Source organism: Aythya ferina (assembly GCF_964211825.1).
Source record: "Aythya ferina genome assembly, chromosome: 7".
In the NCBI taxonomy this organism is placed as follows: domain Eukaryota; kingdom Metazoa; phylum Chordata; class Aves; order Anseriformes; family Anatidae; genus Aythya; species Aythya ferina.
In genome coordinates, this window is record NC_140302.1 from 2,248,062 (window position 1) to 2,268,403 (window position 20,342).

Consider the following 20,342-nt stretch of genomic DNA (forward strand, 5'->3'; position numbering starts at 1 on the left):
TACGGTGTTATAGCTGCTGTACCCTCTAGTTGTAGGACTTCACATCTGTCAAGTTTTATTGGCTCTAAGCACCATGGAGCTCTTACACTTTCTGGCTTAGGGCCAAAGCTTGCAGCAAAGTGTGGAATAGTAATGAAGGTGTTTAAGTTTCTAAATCAGGCATGTGAAAGGAATAATACAGACTTCAAGAACAGCGAAGCTAGGAAGTCTTTCCTACAGATGCTGAGGAATGAGACTTTAAAACGCAAGCAGTGGAGATAACATCCTGTCACTTGGCTGTTCATTATTGTCTATATGAGTAGCTGAAAGTATTAGTGTTAGACCTAGTTTTTGTCAACAAGTTGTGTTGTTAGATGTAAATACCAGCTGGGGGATCAGCGTTGTTCTGCTGGGTGGTTCTTAACCTCCCTGCTAGAGGTATGTGGATGCTGTCACATCAATGGAATCATTTAGCAGTAGACAAGTCAAAAGGGGGAGGCTTTTTTTGAAACTGCTTTTATGGAAAGTTAGCTCTTAATCAAAGGTAGATGGGAAAAAGATTGCTATGGCTGGTTCATTTCTATTAACACCAGAGATGGGGTGCAAGGCAAATTATGCTAGGGGTCTCATTTGTCTGCTTTTGGGTGTAGTAACTTGATTTGAGCTTCCAGGCTAAGGGATAGCATTGCTGGTGCTAAATGGTTACACCAGAACAGAAGAATGAGGGGGAACCTATAGAAGATAAACACTCTAGCCAGCAACTGCTCTGAGAATCAGAAGTTAATCTCTTTAAACAGTTATTTGGGGTCCTAACGTTTAATTTGTCTCTTTGTAGTAGACAGATTTGAAGATCTTTATGTGCTGAGAGGAAGACTTTAGGCAAACTCAGATTTTGTTGTTTGCAATACTGACGAAGCCTTATTTCTGTCATGTAAGTACAGGTATCTATCTCAGTTTTGTGTGGTACAGTGAATGCTTTGGCCTATCCTAACAAAAAGATGTCAGTACTAAAACATTACGGTTTAAAAAAGCTATGAGCCTGTCACTTTTGTGTACCAGGTACTGTTACGACTGGTGGCGTAACAGTTCCTTCAGAGCTGCAATGGTAGCTATTTTGGTATTCCCAGCAAACAGGACAGGGAAATGAGCAAAATGCCATCTACCTGTCTGAGGTCAGATGTGGGGGTATCATACCCAATGACATAACTCATTTTAGTAGCTCTGTTCTGAAATACAGTACACATTTCAGTGATGCAAATAATTCACATTAAAAAAAATAATCTATACTGCATAAGTGTCCTGCTGTCCAGACCTAGGATGTGAAAGGCTTGCGATGCTGAAATTACAGCCATCTGAGCTGACTCTTTATGCTGGTGAAAACAGGAGGCGCTTCGCTATTATTATGCGGATAATAATTGGCAGCCCTATTTATTGATAGTGCTTTGACTGCGAATTGGGAGAACTGTATTGCTACAGTACATTACTTTTGTCCTTCAGTTGAGGCCATCGTAGTGCTTGGCAGGGTTTCACTGGTTCATAATCTTTTATTAGGGCATTTAGACAATTGAATTGTACTAAACTAACAGTTGGATACGGGCCCAGCAGGCGATACCCAGCATATTTCTCATAGCTGCAGATAATGTTCTCTATTTTAAGGTAATCGTTCTCTACCTTTCCTGAAGTAACTTGGAGGTGATGTATTGTTTGCTTCCCCACTGAATGCGCAGTGGACTTAGGACTAAGTTGCTTAGTAATTAAGTTATGAAATGCCAAATTGCTCTTCTTACTAGTAGGCAGTGTAACTGTTGAATTTAAAGTTGCCTTTAACAGCTTATGTAGTGACAGAACACCTGTTAAAGACCCACAAGTTTGCAATATAGTTTTTAATGTGAAAACTGAGGTGTGTGTATGTGGGGAGACTTTAAAAGCAGTCTGGTCTTGGTTGAAAAAAAGTTCCATAATGTTACATCAGTATTATGGCAGCTGGTCAGTAATGTTTTTTACTTGGGTACAGGCAAATCCCATCAGGGAATGATACTTAAATCTTTGTTTAATTAGTCTTCCATCCCATTCAAAAGTAGTGTGGAACAAAAAGTTGGGGTATACAAGACTGAAATTTGGTATAGGATCAAATTAGGCTTTTGATTTTAAAAACAAAGTTCCAAGTGCTATAGGGTTTGTACTTTCCAGAACAGCCAACCTACTACTGGATACTTGCAGACTGAGCTCAGCTGCTTTTACTTTAGTTGGACATAATTCATTTTAGTGAGGATATAATATACTCTCTGCCCTTTGGAAATAACTGACTCTTAAAAACAGAGGTTCTGTAGTGAACAAAGAAAACAGGAAAAACTTCTCTTTCTAAATCCCTCGAACAGGGAAGCTACAGTAAAAGCTGATGTAAAGAGAAACCTATACCTTTTCACATGCTGATGTAGATGTCAGGGTCAGGTGGTGTCCTTCCTGGGTCAGTTTTCCTAGCAGTATGTTCATGCTGTGGTGTTCAATGAATCCATCATCTTTAATTAGAACATGTTAAGCATTCTCTGCCACAGACTTTTTCAAACAATGCTTCATTTGTATGCTGTTCTCTCCCAGTGATTTGTTGTCTTGTGGGTATTTTCCTATCGCTGTTTATGAACCTTTACAGCACCTGGAAATGGATCAGTGTCACTAAGTATCTGTTCCTGAAATTGCTGTTAGCAAACATACAGAACTCATCTGTTCACGTATTTTCCTTTTATCCACATTCTTTATCTCTTTACAATCCTTAGCAACTTGATCATAAATCTGGTATCCCTCTTCCTTGCTTATTTTCTTGTCCTAAATATTTTCCCTTATCATACATCAACTACTTCTTGAACCATGTTTGCTTTTGAAAATGCAAACATCTATTTAATTTTCTTACACAGGCTCTTATTATTAAAACCTGTTGGCTGAGTATTGTGTTATAAATCATACTCTCTGCCCAGTAGTTTAGTATGGTAGGAGATACAATAAATTGCACAAAGGATTAAAGATAAAGGCAACTCCAGGGAGATTAATGCCTAGTACTGTCCCCTCCACAGGCTGGAATGCTGCGCATTAGTTTGTACCATCTCAGGGTAGGGCTGGGTGGAGTGAGGTCTTGTGATCTGTCTGGAGAACAAAATTTTCTCAAGGTGTTTGGTTTAACGTAGTGACTATCCCCTCACTTAGAAGGGGAGAAAGGAAGACTAGGAGGGATCTGAAGGAGGAACTGTGATGGATGAGAGGGGTTTTTGAAAGCAAGTAGGAGGAGGCTCAGAGTATAAGACAAAAGAAATGCAAGGAGTAGAGAGACTTAAAGAGAAAAAAGGTGATCTGAAGGCTACGGACAGGGAGGTAAGCACACAAGAAGCTTCGTGGATATTACTTCAACAGAAGAAGTTTTCAGTTTGAGACTCGCTTTCTCCTTTCTGATCTAAACCCATCAAAACCCTTCTAAAGGTATTGTAGCAGAATTAGTTTCTGATTTGGGGAGGAGCTGGAGAACACAACACTCTTTAGATCTCAGCGGGAACCAAGAAACACCTCATGGAGGAAAAAGCAGCTGTTCCTCAGAGCCGAGGCTGGAACTGCTGCCACAGCTTTTATTTACCATCCTGCTTTGCTTGTCCATGTGCTGTCTTTAGCACCCATTGCAGAGGTGGTTGTCCTCTGCTTTAGCCAACTAGCTTCTTATTCACAAAGCAGTGTCTGGTTAAGGCTCAGGTGTGACTGTTCTGAGCCTGGTCAGCAAGCTACAGCTGACTTATTTGTAGCCTGCTCTGTTGGCTCTATCAGATGACTAACATTTGATTTAAAGGACAAAAAGGAAACCACACTCACCCATCTACAACTTACTCAACTCAAATTGTAAGGCCAAGTATGATATCTCATCCCTATCCGTATCCTTCACTAGGTGGACCACAGTTGTACCGGAAAGGTGGGAATCTCAACCTTAGGTGCTATAGAGGTATGTTTACAACTCATAGTAATTTTTCAGTACTGAGACAGGGTTGTTCTGAATTTGATTTGCTAAAGAAAACCTCTTAACACTTAAAGCAACTGCAGTGATGGTAATGGAACCAGAAGTGTGCGTACTGCAACTGGCAAAGCTGGATTCACTGAAACACCGCTCAATTTGCTGAAAAACAAGAACAGTACCTGCTGCTTTAGGCCGAGTGCAGAGTTGGTACAGAAGGGAAAGTGTTAAGGTAATGATGTGTGTGACAAGAGGAAGTAGGTTCATGATTAAAAAGACTTAATAAAATGAAGGAAAACACTGGATGCTTCTGAACAATTAAAATTAGGAAGTGTCCCTTATGCATAAGCTGGTTTCTGACTGAAGACTAAAGCTACTGTTAACGAAGTCCAGAGAGCAGCTCAGGGACATACCACACTTCTAGTGGCTGAATAGGCACTGCTTGGGACAAGTCTGCAGGACAGCTGGTAAATATGTGTTTGGTCTAATTCCAATGGTGCTCAAAAACAATAGTTTGGTACTCTGCTGATGTGGCTAAGTCTTTTTGGACTATGTATAATCAACTTTTTTTTTTTCAAGGAGGGAGAGTATCAAATTATTTTGACAAGCTACTAAAGAGTCATGCAAACTACCTCCCCTCCAATTAGTTACCTGAGGAAACCTTCCTCTGTCCTGCAACATGCATGGCTTAAGTGCTCCTTTGCATTGTATGTTGAAATACGGAGTAGGTATGAGATGTGTATTGGCCCAGAAGGGATAGGAAATGTACCTGCTAGTCATAAACTACTTTTAAGATATCTATTCGGTGAGATTGCAGCTGCATTTGCTGCACTTAAAATTGGACTTCTAAACAGCAAATAAATCTATTCTGCAACAAATGGTGGAGAACTTGCCAGCTTTCTAGTTCTTGGGGTTACTTCTGTCTAGCCAGTTTTGAATGGCAGTATTTCCTGCTTGGTGTCTGCAGACCTTCACGAAGATATGACACTGCTACGGGCTCTGTTTGATCTTATTTTGTATCAGCTTTGGAAAGGCAGAGTGATAAGGAAAATCCTGATATAAAGGTCATATTTCATTAAGCCTGACTATCTGTTTTCATCTAAACACCCTTACCTTATTTTTTGGCAATCCTCATCAGCTTATGGGGGCAATATAAACATTTCCCATTGCTTTGGCCACTGTTTGCTCTGGTTTACACCTGCTATGTAAATAGCTGTTTTCAGGCAATGGCTCTTGGTTCTGTTTGCACTGCATGTTCCTGTATAATGTAGCATTTCCTCAGATGTAAATATCAGTGGGGTAACAGGTGTTCAACTGCTGTTGGGGCACATTTCTCTTCAGAATGATCTGCTGGCTACTTCAGTGTACTTTCATTGTTTGAATCAGTAGCCCCAGTCTATGTTGATGCTACTGTGAACTGATTAATTGACTGATCTCGGACATACGTATCCATAAATGGCTGCACTGGAATGAAAGAATTGGAAGGGGCAGCTGGTCTTTCCTAGTTGTTAAAATGACAAGTAAGTTGTTACACCTTTGAGGATCAGTGGTGTTAACAGATTAAAAATCTCCAGATCATTAAATGTAGTACAAGCCTTTCTGCTGTTCTCTGTAGAGTTTGGAGTGCACTGCTGGAGGAGGGTTGTTTCAAAATATATTTTCCTGAACTAGTTTAAGTGGTAACCTACTGAATTTAATTTTGAGACGGTCCTGCCTACAACTCACAAAATATCCAGTACGTGCAAGGCAACGTGTTCTTGACTGAGAGTCAAGACTTGTGATCTTGGTAACCTTCAGCATGGATCTTTTAATCCTGAAGGAAAATGCTTTTCCCATGACAGCTTAGACTCACATAGCAAGCACTACCTGTGGGTCTCTAATGCAAGAAGGCTAAAGGAGCTTCCCTCATTTTGATTCACTCTGCATCTCTTGCTTTTCTTTGTATAAGACATTAACTATCACTCTTCTTGCCAATTACTGGTCTTCCAGCAATGTTATTTTTGCTTTTTTAAAAAAATAAAATTCTGTGCTTGTCATTCAAAGTCCTTTCAGTGCTATTTTTCTCACCCTCGGCTATCTGAGTCTATTGACTTAAGAGATATCAGAGATGGAGCTTTTACAAGGCCATTCTCCTTGACAGTGATTAGAGGAAGATCGTCATAAGCAAGCCAAGGGCTCTCTCTGTGTTGCTTCCAACAGAGACTTGAGATGATGATGAGGGTTATCTACCTCAGGCAGTTGTCTCATGTGAGCATTTTGATTCAGTAATATCAGAGGAAAGCTCAGGCTCTAAAACGCTCCCAATTGGTGGCATAAGGGGATAAAAGGAAAGGTCAGTCCTTTTCACCCTGCAGACTCTTAATGGATCATGCAGTGAACAGCTTACTGCTGTGACCTAGCAGGTCTTCAGACACCTGTAGGGATCAGAAAGGATTTGACTAGTCAAAGGAAAGCTTAAGTATCTGTTAGCATCCCTCTTCACAGGTCAACTTTGGTTGCTTCCTACAGGATCTGGACATTTGTGTCAGTTTAGTTGCCCATCTAGTGTGAGCAAGTCCCTGGGCTTTGAAGCACCATTTCAACCCCTTGATGTGTGAACTGTAGACAGTAGTGCAAATAATTCACAGCTGAATTCAGGCTCTGAACATATTAAGCTTTGCACTACAACTGTACTTGGTACTGCCTGTTTTCCCCCCTAACACAGGCATGTGTTTTCAAAGTTTCTAAACTCACTGGCAGGAAAAAAGGGGGAGGGGTTTTCATCTATTAGATTTCCTTGATACTAGTGTAAAACTATAAGGCCGAGGAATTACAGCTTCTGTGAATTACCTCAGCTAGCTCAGAATCTCATCTTGAGATGTGCTGGGAAGTTAATAGTTCCTCAGCATCCTTCAGTGACAGGCAAAAGGATGAAAGGAAGAAGCAGAACAGTGTACAACACTGGCAAGAGGTTGAGAGTTTATTTTGCATTATCCGTAAGGAGAAGTGTCATGGGGAAGCCTTTCTTAAAAGTTGTCTGAATAATAATCTTGATATTAATAGAAAAACAGTGTTCAAAAGATTGTGTTTTCATCTCTTTGCAGAAATGTTTGGTACTTCAAGCACCAGTAATGACTACATTTAATTAATATTTGGTGGTTAATATATAAAATGTATAAAAATAAAAAAAAAAGGGGAACTGAAGGAGACATCATTTTAAGTGAACTATGACAATACATGGTAATAAGGACTTGGTATGCATTTAGTATGAAGTCACATTCTAATTCCTAAAGTTGCCTTGTTTCATCTCCCTCTTGACCACGAGGTGTCACTATGGCACCGAAATACCAGCAACCGCTCTGCAGAGGGGGAGGGAAGAGAAGAAAAGCCATCAGACTCTCATGGCTCCATGAAAAATTGAAGGGTATTTATTTTCTGGTAGGCAGCCAGCCTGAAAATACTATCTGAATTGAAAGCCTTTCATGAAACATCTGGGCAGTTAAAATTTTGCGAACTTCAAAGATGTCCAGTACCACACTGACATACTGATTTCTTTCTTTAGTGAAAAATCACTTAGGCTAACACAAAAAAGCCTTTGTAAAACTATTTCATGCTGAAATTAATGATCAGATTTACTTCTCTTTATTAAAGTGAGTATCACAGGAGTGCCAGTCAATATAGTTAAACTGCACCAAACTCAATCTCTCAGGGATGTATGAGACTGATGTCTAGTTGTCCAAAAACAGCGGCCAGTTTTGCACTGGATTTTATGAAATTTGCAACTTTAATCTCCAGGTTTCCCATTCTGTACTTTGGGTGAGTAAAAGTGTGTCTATTTTGCTTTTGCAGTCTGTCATTTTCTAACTATCTTTCAAGAGCTTGATTGATTCTTTGCTGATAAAAATATAAAAACTAAGCTTATAATACTGAATTTAATTGCTTGTTTTTATTTGTTTTTGTATTTAGAATACTGAAATAACTTTTTTTTTTTTTCTAAAAGCAGAACTAGAACTAGGTAAAGTATTTCCCAGATGACTTAATCCTACTGTCTGAGGCATAGGATTATATGGTCATATGCCTGGTGAAATTCTGTCTGGTGCTGGTGTATGAAGCATTAGGGTTTTTTCTCTTGCAATGTATACCGTGATGTGAAGATAAATAGCACAAGTCTATGCTTATAACCCTGTTCACTGAGCTGCTTGAGATGGTAATTCAGGTGCTAATATGTAGTATGTATTTGGATAGTTATCCTTGGGAATGGAAAAAATACACTAACCACTTCCCAATTCTCGTTCAAGTTTTTATAATATGGTCTAGATAAGAGTATATTTTACACATAGATAAAGAACAGAAATATACAGGTGTATTCTCTTAGGAGATGTGGCCCTGTCAAAGTACTTGTTATGTAAGTGGAAAAATACTAATTCTGCCTCTTTATAATGGGACTTTTTTCAGTGGGAGAGATGTAAAATAAATTGAACGCAACATACTCATCTCACTATGTGACATCAATTCTAAGGACAAAGTGCAAAGGAAAAGTCAGTCTTTAGTAAAACCTGTCCTTGACTTAGAGTCACCACAGATCATTCTTCAATTCACAGAAACTCTGCCAAAGACAGGCCCTGTGATTTAACTCCTACTGCTCGTCTTCAGAAACCCAGCCTATGAACCAGGCTGCTCTCCTTTCTGACAGGAATGCCAAACCTCACGACTTTGCATGCTCAACTAGAGGCGATGGTCCTGAGTCACAATACATTGCAATGCAGTGCAGAGCACACTCAGATTGAGGAGCGAGGTACTAGCTAGGACTGAAGTTGGGAAGAACCCTGTGTTTGGGGAGCTTGAGGCATCACTCAATTCTTAACTAAAAGGCTACAAGCAATACAGAGGAGTTTCATTTGCCCTCACATCAGTAAGAAGAGTAAGTCTTAGCTCTGATGCTATGGCCCGCTACAATTGAAATACACTTTATGTGGAAGAGTGAATTTCTATACACAGTTTTCTCATGTAACACATGCTACATGGTACAAAAATACTTTCTTAGTTAAGAACAAACCTGGCTTAGAAAAAAGAAAGTTTATAGATAATAAAAAGCAGTGCTTGTACAGACTTCTCCTCTTCAAGCTTTGAAAAATGTCAACTGCTTTAAGTAGCTCTCAACACCTTTACATTGTTATATGAACTCAAAGTAATTGAGATTATTCCCTACGTTTTATACGCCTACGAGTTACTTAAAAATGTGAGAGTGTTTTCAAACCAAGATTCTGTTTTGCTATCTCTCTGCAACCAAGCAGCATTGAAAAGTGTTTGTGTTTTGTTTTCATCATTACTTTGTTTTGATTTGTTTAACTCTTATGATAGGAGCAAATGGACTTCAAGTTCATTGAATAATTTGAAATCTGGAGAAAATTTCCTAGCTGATGACACCACTCCTTTTAGCAGATGTAATGTGGAAAAGCCCTTCAGCCTCTGTGGAGGTTTACATTAACTGTGAACTTGGCCTTTAGTGTTCCTAGCTTTATTTCTGCAACAAGCTGCACATGAACATGCCTATTTACCATGGAAAGCCACAGGCTGGGGGAAGCTAAAGCAATACTGCAAGCTCTAGGTCTTCCATTTGTAGACCACACATGCCAGTTTTCCTTCCCCAAATGTGATTATTACATTTACAACACAAACCAGAACTGAAACATCAACAAAACTAAAAACTAGGCTGTTCACTGGTACCTCCAGCAGAGAGCAAAATAAACAGTTTCCTGCAGCATGCTTTTCTATGGCCAGAATCAAATTTCACATCAACCAAATGTAGCAAGTGACAGGTCACAACACATGCCTTTAAACCAGATAAACCAAACCAAACCCCCCAAATTCTTAACTGCCTCCAAGTATGTTATCAGCAGAGTCTGCCAGCTGTCAGTTCAGTGACCAGCCCCCATTCTGCAGTGGTTATTCTTTCTGTCATTCTTTTGTTTGATTAGGGACTGTCTTGTCTGTCTCATAAGGCCTGTCCCCAAAATATTCTGTTACTTCAAGTCTCTTGGGAAAAAACAAAAACCATGGCTCTGCACTTCAGTTCCAGCTCACTAAGATTGTGGAGGAGCACAGAATGAGGACGCAGACCTCCTTGCTTTACCAAAGGCACGGTCAAATGAAAAGGTTACCACAAAGCAGCTGGTCTGTACTAGGCGATGCGTGTCTTTAGCTTATGACAAATGAGAGGTGATCCCAGTTTAGTCCTTATTCCTCCAAATTATTATTATTCATAATAACAGAAGTCTGCTATAAGTAACTGAGCCTTCAGAAAGTTCCCTGACCAGCAGGAAAGTTTCTCACCATCTGCCCCTACAATTTCAATATGACAGCCTCACAGCATTTGCCATGATTTTGACAGTGCTTGACGTTGTTTTTTCAGTAAGTTGGTTTCTAAAGGAATTTTTTGCTAAAAGACCCAAAGGGCCTTTTACCTATTCAGAAGTTAAACTTAGCTTTTTAGGTTTTAGCCACAGGATTGTGGAACAAGAGCACGAGACTCCCATTCAGAGGAGTTTCAAGCTATGGGAGTTATATGCAAGCAGGAGGAATCAGTCATGTCAGAAATATTTGACATTAAAATAAGTAAGGGTTTATTATTATCACTTTATTACAATTATTTTAATCGTTTCTGGCTATAAAATTATGGGCTGTGTAATCACTATTGGTCCCATAAGACTTTCTGACCAGTTACAGGAGCCAAACTTAAGACATAAATACTGTTGGCTTAATGTCCTGTAGCTACATGGGATTATCAGTGCCTTAGCTTTCATTTAAAGGCTGCTTCTTTCATTTCAAAGTCTCTACACCTCACAGAGGGACCAGAAGGCAAAAGGCCCTGCCAAAGAGAGTAACCAGCTGTACCAGATTCTGGCTTGTCTGCCTGGATCTGCTGTGAAGACACAGCTACTGCCTTGTGCAGCATCCCAGGCACCACACGTGGCATGGGAACCCACAGCCCCTGTATGGAGAGTGGAGGCTTGGCTCAGCTACCCACATCCACACGCCCTCCACAGTGCTCTTGCTCTGGGCTTCATGAGCAACCCTCTCCCTGCTGGTGCCTGGGACTCATGCCTGACTGCAGTGATGGGCCCCGGAGGGGCTGCCCTCCGGACAAACCCATACAGATCTGCTGTACAGACTGCCAAATAGGCACTTTCACAGCAGAGGACATCTTCCCCAGAGAAGGTAAAGTTATGCCATAAGAGACATTCAACCAGGGCAGATACCGGATCACCTGAGCATCCCTGAGACCTTCTTAATGCTGAAGAAAACAGAATGCTCCAGAGAGCCTCGGATGAACACATTTGGAACATGCAAAGGTCCCTAGTGTTTTCTCCATGTATTTAATCAGATGCATACATCCTTTACAAAGCTGTACAAGACCTTACGCTATTAATGAATTTAGTGTGTATGACAGATAATTAAAGGAATGCTTCCCCAAGGAAGCTGTGAACCTGTCACCTATACAATAGGTGACAGAAAAATTACGAAGATCTTTTTTCCTTCTTATGTTCTGCAGAAGGAAATGAAACTGAAACATCATTTTTCCTCAGACCTTGCTGGTTAATAAAGCCGAGAAAAAAAGAAAAGGCTATACTTAATTTCATGAAAACTCCAGTCGGAGATTGAAGGAGAGGCAGAAGTCTCTCAGGAGAGGAGAAGGGAAAGATACAGAGCTCTCTCTTTTTTCCTGGTCAACAAAGTTATTTTACCTTTTTTTCATCAGGATCCTGTTCAATGTCCTCTTAGTGATCCAATCCCCAGATTTTACATAGAGCTGCAGCAGGTGACTCCTTACAGAAGAACACACCAAAGTTTATGAATAGGTCTCCACTAAGAAATAAGCTTAGAAGTATTTTTAATTTAAATTTTTGAGACATCTTTTACATTTCAGAATGAAAGCAAAAAGATGTTAATGCACTTAATATAGCACTGCTTCAGCAGAGAAAAATAGAAAAACAAGAAGTAATAAATAAATAAATAAATAAATAAAATACTACAGCTGAAAACAATTTACCCTCCCACTAGGTTAAAACCCACTGAAATAAAGCCCAGGAGAGGAGGGAGAGGGAATGGCACAAAGGCTTCTGGGGATGGGAAGGCTTTAAAAGCTGAAGCAGCAGCTAAGTTGGCTGCTTTGTGACTGAGAGCAGTACTCAGAGTTAAATGAAGTCAAAGGTAACCTGTTTCCCCCCTTACCTGATTTAAATCGGTTTTCTTCTTCTGTCATGTAAGAAGTAATATGTTAGGGGAAAAAAATGCTATCTTACATGGTCTATAGGAAACTTTCTTCCTTTTCCTGGGAATTTTGTCATTTTATGACAAGAGGCAATGTTTTTATTCTGGTAGCAATCTAGGTCTGTATTTGTTTAACCTGTATGTTTGCTTACAGACTGAGGTAAGGATTCCTTACAGTTTCCTCTGCCTTGTGTTGGTACCGAGATTGTGGTCTGCTAGAAGCCTTCTCCTCCTGGTTTTGTTGGGGTTGGCCTTACACAAGTTTATGATGCTGCAGGAGGCCTCTTGTAAGGAAATAACTGTAAGCTCCTGTTGTCCTTAAACTTCAGTCTCTACTTCCTGCTGCTATATTACATTATTTTGCTAAAGAAAGAGGTGGTTAAGGAATGAGCAGTAAATCCCCTAATAACTACAGAGGTGAGTTGTTACATGGGACATCTCTTGACCACAAATCCTAGCTGGTTATTAGTAGCTGGAAAAATGCCTTGCTTAAAGTTACAGAAGGCATTGATGCTGCAGCCTTGTACAATGATTGAGGATAAATAGACGTGGGGATCTCTGTGCAGCAATTAGCTTCTACATAATATCTTTACCCATTATTTTTTTCCCTATTCAGTGGGGTAATTGCTTATTTCACAAAGGTGTTATGGTGCTAAATGAATCTTAGTAAGATGCTTTTATAGCCCTACCTAATATAGTACAGCAATGTTGCTGATTAGCCATTCCTATTGCTTGAATGAGGTTTTCAACAAACCATTAAGCTCTTATTTTTCTCTCTTTAGATGCTGAAATACTCCTTATTTGACACACTTTTTTCCTGTCTCCTTTGCTTCTGGCAACGTTCAAAATCCTCAGCAAGTAGGTAAAGTACCCTAAAACAGAGAAGCTGAGCCTCATTTATCAGGAAATGTGTGTGTTTTCCTACATAGCCACAAAGATATGTTATAATTAACTGTGCAAAGATAGATTGGATGTGTGGTAGGCTCTCATGTACCACTCAGCAGAACGCAGGGCCAAAAAGAGGCCATCTGCATGACTGGCCCCCATCCAAGGGCAATGGGTGTAAAGGCTGTCCTAGCAGCTCACCTGTGATACAGCTTAACTTGCTGCTCCTGCCTCCTCCTGCAGCTGGGGGTCTGAGGGTGGCTGTGTAAGAGGAAGGACTTGGAGCTGTGTTTGTGCATGAGGCTTGCAGGAATTCTCAGCTGAAGCAAATACAGGTGAATCCACTAATGGTGGTGATTGTGCATCTATAAACAAGCCTCAGTTTCTCTTGGTGTTGTCTACTGCCTACTGTTCAGCCTCGCTTAAATACTAGCACTTCACTTTTTCCTCCCCCCCCAGTCCAAAAGGCAGTGAAGTACATATTTTCAAGGGCCCAGTTTGTTCTGACAGTTTGTCACTAGCACAAGGCAAGGACAAAAGACAATACTCTCCCTGAACTTTATTTTTTTGGTCTATTTTTAGGGAAAAGTGTCTTTTGATAACCAGTTTAGGTGCTGACAAACTCGGTGTTTACACAGAAGTGTTCTGCCTAAGGTTTGGGTTTCTAATGAAAACTGGTACTACACCTTTGCATGAATATAGCTCTCAGTTAGAGGAACTCAGGAATTACTCAAAAGGTGTTTATGGTTGATGGAGCAATGTGCTGTCACTGCAATCTGGTATCCTCATAGCCTCCTATCTGGGAGAAGTATTGCCCTTTCTTCCTCATGAGAAATAGTGAGGGCTGGTCTATCTGGCTCTGACTAGACCTTATTTTGTCCTATCTGAACTTTTGTCCTATCTTGAACCATGTCAATTATAAAGGTAATTGTAGGCAGATCTGTGCTTAAACATAGATCTTATATTTAATAAAAATGATGTAACTTAAATGAAGGGCTTGGAGCCAGAAAACCAAGGACAGAAGCTCAGGGGCACAGTTGCAGATTGCTGGTTAAAGGGTCCTCAGCTGCTGTGGATGGAAGTGAGAAGCTCCCACTGCAGGGATGATGCCAGACCTTGTGCTATCGATCTGGAGCTGAGAATTGAAGTGAGGTGGCAGGAGTCAGAAGGTTTGCAGTCTCATTTTTAGGTGAAAAATAGTACTGTGAAGGAATAAGCCATGAAAACACTGATCCACTAGCCAGCGAAGAACTCATCAGAGACATATAAATACAACTTCACACACTTTAATGTGTGTAAACCATTCGACAAAACAAATTATGCTACAGTGGCAAAGTAGTAAAAGGCCTTAAGAAAACTGAAAAAGCTTATAATAATGAAAGGCTATTCCCTGAGCAGTAGAAGAAATGTGTATTGCACTAAGTGATGGTGCTTTGTCAGCCTTGTGTGTGAAATGAATAAGCAAAGTGAGTAAGCAGTGAGATCAAGAGGGTGGGCAGCAGTGTTACCAGGATACAGTACTTACCTTGTCTCTCTGTGGTCAACAGGCTGCTGGCTACACTAAAAGACATCTTCCTACTACTGCTCACTATTTTTTTTAATATTCTACTGTACAGCCTGGAACTGGAAACTGATTAATTCCCAAAAGGCAAAGGGGCTGCCTAAAGAACAGTGCAGCGCAGCTGACTGGGGATTGCAATATGAAGCTGGATCTAACATATTACTTCGGTGCTCGGTTACAGCTATATGACTCAAGGCACTTTAAAAAAATATATAAATAAAAATCCTGACAGGCATTCGGCTAAATCATGTGATAATGCACAGTATGAACATCATCAGCACTTCCTGCAGATTATGGGGAAAGATTTCATCATTCATGAAATACATGGGGCAGGACTTGGCTATCTCATTCCCAGGAGCTGGTGCCTGGGTCTAACCACTGTACTCAAAGGGGCTTCTGCTTTGCAGTCTTTCCTATCTGTAGGCACGGTCACTTCATGGGTCTGGCCCTCTCTAACAGACTAATCCTTTGCATAGAGCAATGCAAGAGCACTGCTGTCTTCCACAAGCAGATGAGGGGTGAATCCCTCTGCTTTCCCTCTTTCCCCTTCATATGCTGAGCCTGTGCTTGCCATCGGCAGGCAAGCGATGAGCGCTTGGATGGACACCAGATGCAAGGCAAAACCATCCAAATACAAGTGATTCTGCCCATAGGACAGGGAGGGAAATAGCAGAGAAGTATTTCTGCATTGAAATGGGAGCCTCCTTAGGGAGGACTGCAGCAGATGAGTGCTCAGTTATTCCGTGATAGCCTTTTCTCCTTTCATGAGTTTTGGCTTCTCCAATTTTTTCCCAACCCAGGCTGAACACAGCCCTCGGTGTAATACAGATGACTGCTTTCTTAGTAGGCAAAAAAGACTACTTCTTCCTGAAGAGATTTCTGATTTCCTAGAGTGTGCCACTCTCCACAAATGTGCAGACAACACAAAAATAGTGATTGTGCCAGTATGCCCTCCTTATGCCCAATTGCAGCCTGTACCAAAGAATGAGGATATTCATGAAATGTCAAGTGCCCAGATCAGATGGTTTTGACTTGATTAGCTCTCCACTCAAATGCTGTCAAATCAGAAAATGACATTGTAGCTGACTGTTGAACGGACAAGGAGAAAATGTCATGGCTGCATTTTACTCCCCAGGTATTGCAATTAAGACCAAAAGGGAATTCAATGAGAAGATGTCTTGTCCCTGAATGAAAATGGCAGTAGAAGGAGCAAATTAGCTGATCTGGTAGCTTACACCTGGCAGTCCATTCAAGAATTGATTATGATTAGCTGTGCACTTAAAAAAAAAAAAAAAAAAAAAAAAAGAGGGGGGCAGGTATGACTTGGTTGCATGATCTTGAAGTAAACACTTCTTTGTTTTGTAGCAGAATTGAAATGCAGATAATGATCCAGAGCCAGTATGGTAAAGCTTTTAGATAAACATCCAATAGATGATAAGTGTCCTGTGGCAGAAATAGACTCTTGGGAATGGTGGAGAGAAGATTAGGTAGTGTCCAGCCTGACAGGATGTGGCTTAGTGAATGGCCAATAATTCCATTCGGTGCAGCTGGTGCAGAAAAGGCATGCTCAAGTGCTGCATGTTAAGCTGTAAAAAGTGCAAGTGAGTGATTTTTTCTATGCCTGCTGCCATCAGTGCCACCTGGTTTTATTATCAGCACTCATTGTTACAAAGACTGCTCTCAGTGCTAGTGCATCAAGAGCTAGCCCCACAGAAACTGTTCTCAAAAAATAGCAGGGAAAAATCCCTTCTAGATATTCACATGCTCCTTTGCTGTGAGCTGGGTGGGAGAAGACACACCAGCCTCTCTAGCTTGAGTCCTTCTTTTCCATCTTTTTTGGAGCATAGAGAACAGCAGTGCTGGGTCAGAGCAAGGATCCATGTGTCCTTTATGCTGCCTCCAAAACACAGAGAAAGAAGGGTGCGACTAAGTAGTGACACCTCTCCTAAAAACTCCCAGCACTTGTTTGACTTGGGAAACTGCTCAGTCAGGCATAGTGTCTATGTATTTATTAACTTCAGTAAACATCTCATTCACGGACCTTTCCAGATCTCCTGTGAACTTGTGTAAGCTCTTTGCGTTCCCAGTGTCACGTGGCAAGTTCTGCAGCTTGACTGCCCTAAATGGGCACCTGGCTGATCAGGACTCAAAAACCAGGTTAGAACGAGTGAAGGTGCAATAGGCTGAACTACTGGATTTCTGCTTGATGTCTGTGTACCCTGGTTTAAAAACAAACAAAACAAAACAAACAAACAAACATGCTTTTGAAGCCTGAGGGGAAAACACAGTTCTACCTTGGTGGTCATCTCCCTGAACTAAATCCAACCCATATCTTATGGACTGGGAGGGTGAGGAGTGTCTCCTTAGTATTTGTTCCTAGAGAAAAGGAAAAGCCATGGAGCTAGATGAGAACAGCAAGGTCATCAAATGCTGCACCTATAGTTGCAGCTTATGCAGAACCATAGAATTGTCTAGGTTGGAAGAGACATCAAGATCATCGAGTCCAACCTCTGACCTAACACTAGCAAGTCCTCCACTAAACCATATCACTAAGTTCAACATCTAAACATCTTTTAAAGACCTCCAGGGATGGTGACTCCACCACTTCCCTAGGCAGCCCATTCCAATGCCTAACAACCCTCTCGGTAAATAAGTTTGTTCTAATATCCAACCTAAAACACAACTTTAGCCCGTTCCCCCTCGTCCTGCCACCATGCAGCAAGTGCCTGTCTTTTAGAGGTATGTGGCACATCTACTCCATGTACTACTAGTCAGTACAGGCCACAGAATCCCTTCCCGGAGCCCTAAAGCAAGCTCAGACCAGCAGTACCTACTGCAGTGTATAGCAAAGAGGTAGCAGATGGTGAATCATTTTATGACATCTAACAAATTCTCCTCAGCTACAAGGGACTATCAGTTCTATCAACAGCTAGGAAAAGTCTGCCTGGAACCCCAGTACTGATCTTCAGCCCCCTTCTCATGGTCAGAGATTAGAGATGCTTAAGAAAAGGAAGCAAGTCTTTAACTTAATTACCCAATTACCTTTTGATAATTGGCCAATAATCTTTTGAGGCAGCCATTTCTATTTTTTTTTAATTCCTCTTATTTTTTTTTTCCACAAAATTAAGTTTGCTATGACTACAGCAAACAAACTCGCCATAAAAACTGTGTGAAGTGCAGACATCAGTCTCCACAGCATGTTATCACCGCTATTCATTTTCTATCATTTGTAACCTGAGAAAGAAAAGGACATGCAGCAGTGGGGACTACAGTCCTCCACTGAGCACAGCGTCTTCCAGAGATGTACTCTCATCAGGCCAGGAATCACTTCAACATCCTTAAACTTTCCTGTCCTTGTCCCACTGAAATGAAATGGGAACAAGGCTGAGGAGGTCCTGTGTCCTCAGGTGAGTCTGAGGGAGGCAGGAAAAGTTGTGTACCCTGACCATGCTGGACAGCCAGAAAGTAGAGGCAAATTTTCCTCTCCAAAGATGTATAATGACTCTGCAAGTATTTACACTTGACTGCAAGTGTTTGCACTTGACTGAGATTGTTTTATAGAGTGCTGTGTGTCTTATGGACTGCAGGACCAATGACACTAGGTCCCATTTCCTGCACGCCAATGCAGCTCTTCCTGCAGACTCTACAACGTGGGAACACGGAGGATACACAGAGCTCCCAGAGAGCCCCTGCGGGCTCCTTTAGAAACCCCCTTTCTTCATACTGCCAGTGGAAGAGACATCATTTATCAGACTGTTTTATCATGCAATAAGATTTGTTAACCATCTAAAAACTAAACCCAGACACCCCATAAATGAAAACGTGAATGCCTGTGTTGATTAATTCACATCTGCAAAACTTTGCAAGCAGGCTGTAACTCTTAATGAGGACCCAGGACAAATCTAAAGAACAATCTGTGCAACGTGTAGAGCACACTGATGTTTATAAGGGGGTGGGGGAATCACATCTATTACTTGGTTAGAATGACCGTCTTATATTTATGATATGCAAAGATGCATATTTATTTATATACCCTTAAACTGCTGATGTGTTTTTTAACCTCTGAAAACCAGAACTGGTATCTACAGGCAACCTCCCCTTTCCCACTTTAGCATCTTTGAATGGTACCTGAAGTGCTGTCATCATGCTGTCACGCAGCTGGTACCTGCATCTGCAACTCCGGCTCTGACTTCCTGTTTGTTTTTTGGAAACTGTTGAATGCTTCTACCTTGAAATCCCTGAACAGGCCAGTCCCTGGCTGACACAGAGCTTCATTCTTCTGCTATGTGCTGTCCCAGTGGAGGAAAGCAGCTGGAGATCCCTTGTATGTTGGGATAAGGGCCTCACTGTTCTGGAATATCCTTTGACATGGGACAAAAAAAAATACACCAAGCAGGTAGTACTGGGCTCCTCTGTAGGTCAGCTGACTGATTGGGGGTATCAGCACTGCATGGAAAAGGACTTGAGATGAATCAGCAATATAGTATGTACTCACTATGTGAGCAGAACCTCTGTCTGGGCACAGCAACAGCTGCAGAACAGCCCAGCAGGATGTAGTGGTGGTATGGCCTGCTTACAAATGAAATAGTAAGGCTGAACAATTGCAAAGGAGCCATCGAACTGTTGTCCTATGGTAACTGCTCTCTCTGAATCACATCTTAATCTTCTCAGTTTGACTTTCTCCAGAGCTTAGATACATTAGCATAATTATGCTTGCATTTCTAATGTTCAAATTTTCTTCTTAGCCTCGTGCAGCCTTGATCCAAAAGCTTCTCAAATCTCTACAAGAAATCAAGATTTTTATGTAAGCAGCAGTGAGGGATTTAGTTTTTCTAAATAGATATGCAATAGTCTCATTGCTCCGGCTGCTAGTGTAGAATCAATTTGTGACACGGGTTATATTTTTTTTTGGCTGAAGGCAATGATGTATGTTAGCTGAGAATGAATTATCCTGTTGTAGAGCCTGTAGAATGGGGGTTATTGTCACTAATACACTCCTATCCTGCACGCACACAGAGCAAACTTCTGTCACCAGATTTGGAACAAAGACAAGCGACAATGTCTAAGTTCATTAGGTGGTACCTCAAAGCCCAAAGTGTGTGTGTGTGTGTGCAGAGTATCTTACCCACTACAATAGGAATTTTGCCTATTAGGAAGTATACTCATGTAAATGCTGTTACATCATATTCAGGAGTGGCAAGCAACCCACTTTAAAGATACCTCACTGCGTAGTACATGCCTTGAACTCCAACAGAGTAAATAAATGCTAGATTATCTGATGACAAAAGTATAAAAACTGCACTAGAAAAAAGGGTAGAAGAGAAGAGGGGCAAAACCTGTGGTTTTATCTGACAAAGACAGCAAATATCTTCTAGACTGACAAAGACTAGTCTGATGAAATGAAATATTTTACCACTTTCTGGAGTTTAGATACCAAAATCAATCCTATTTAATATATTAGATCTTTACCTAAATAACTGTGTAAAGGAGATGGAAGACTTGGCCCTCAGAACAGATTTCCAAGATGCCTTCAGTCAGACTCCCACTGCTTGTTACTGGAACATGGCAGGGAAAAATCTTTCATTTTACAAAATGAACGCTTCAGGGTATAAATTGCTGTGCTTGAAGGATATTTGCGGGTATACTGATGAAGAATTAGGGCAATAAAGTAGAGTGCTGCTC

At 41.0% G+C, this 20,342-nt stretch overlaps 1 long non-coding RNA gene across 1 annotated transcript; it reads left to right on the forward strand.

Annotated features, from left to right (window-relative positions):
• The first annotated feature begins 12,067 nt into the window (after nt 1-12,067).
• LOC311439894 lies at nt 12,068-15,805 on the forward strand. Its single transcript, XR_014695059.1, has 3 exons — nt 12,068-12,154; nt 12,997-13,076; nt 14,647-15,805. It is a non-coding gene; the product is annotated as an uncharacterized lncRNA (long non-coding RNA).
• The last annotated feature ends 4,537 nt before the right edge of the window (nt 15,806-20,342 follow it).